Genomic DNA, 1374 nt, shown 5'->3' with positions numbered 1-1374 from the left:
TTCCCTGAGTGAAGTGGGATCTCGGGATGAACACAATGATATTGAATACAATCTATAGTCATATGTGTCATACGAGTCACACGTCACAGTATGGAGGTTGTCAGATGGTGTCTCTTTGTGTGCATGTTCCTCAAGTACATTTCTAAACATCAGTGCTTGATGGTGTTATTAATGTTTCTTCATGAAACTTAAAATCTCAGCATCTCTGTTTACTTTTTTTATAAGTAACAGATTTCTTCTCCCAGGAAAGCTAATAATTCTCTCATGACCTCATTGTGACCTCATCGTGACCTCATCACGACCTCCTCTTTCAGCAAGCTTGTGTCTCTGCACAGCACCACTCATAGGTTTTAGTTTACACCCTAATGAACCGTGCTGTCACCGTTTGTGTTCCCCCTCTACACCTCTGACTTCTGCTTCAACTCAGGAGCATGTATACCTGCAGACGCCCTCAGGTGACTCCTCCATTGTTGGCTGCATCACAAGAAGGAGGAGGAGAACAGAGACCTTGTTGTGGACTTAGTAGGTCGGTGTGACAGGAACCACCCACAGCTCCACATCGGGGGAAACCAAGGAGCTGCTGGTGGACGAGTGAGCCCCCACACACCTGCTGTAATAAATGAGGAGGTGGTACTGAACCCAGTAGCTCCTGACCCACTTTAGACTCATCATACACCACTTATAGTTAATCACAGATGTTGTGCCTTCACTTTCATCGTCATTGTGCTGTTATGGTTTCTATGTCAGCTCTCAAAGTTTACAGGTTTCATTAGTTGCATATTTAAACATCATATACTGGCTGTCAGAGCCGTGTTGTAGTGTTTTCACTGAAACAACTGTGTTAATGCTGTCTGCCTCTGCCCAGTTCACTGTCAGACTGGTAAGAGATGTTAATGTTATACTGCGTCTGTCTTTCCTGTTATCAGGCTGCAGAGTCACCGACTGTGGGCCGTAAAGAAGGAACAAAATGGCGGCAGAGTCGATAAGTTCAGTACAGTTGGCTACACGCCGTCTGGACAATAGAACCAACATGTGCAACGAGTCACAAAGAGGTTTTAATGTCATTTTTGGTAACTTTACCACGTTACTGTTCTCAGTAGATAACACAGTTTATAGGCAGTGTGAATGACAGTAAATTGTTTAGGCTGTCACCTCGGCCTCTCTCTGTGTTGTCTGTTGAGCCAGTAAATGACTGTGGACTGCCATCTAGTGGCCAGTCTCTGTGAGGGTAACAAGGTGTAAAAGGGAGGAGACTATGAGCCCTGTAAGCTCACCTGTGCGTATGCTCACCTGTGTGCATCTCCATCACCTTCTCCTTTGTCTCCGCTGGGATGGCGCAGCGTCTGTGCTGCCGAGTCTCTCCTTGTTTGGATT

The sequence above is a fragment of the Sparus aurata genome, chromosome 20, assembly GCF_900880675.1.
Source record: "Sparus aurata chromosome 20, fSpaAur1.1, whole genome shotgun sequence".
Classification (NCBI taxonomy): domain Eukaryota; kingdom Metazoa; phylum Chordata; class Actinopteri; order Spariformes; family Sparidae; genus Sparus; species Sparus aurata.
This window is presented reverse-complemented; position numbering follows the sequence as displayed.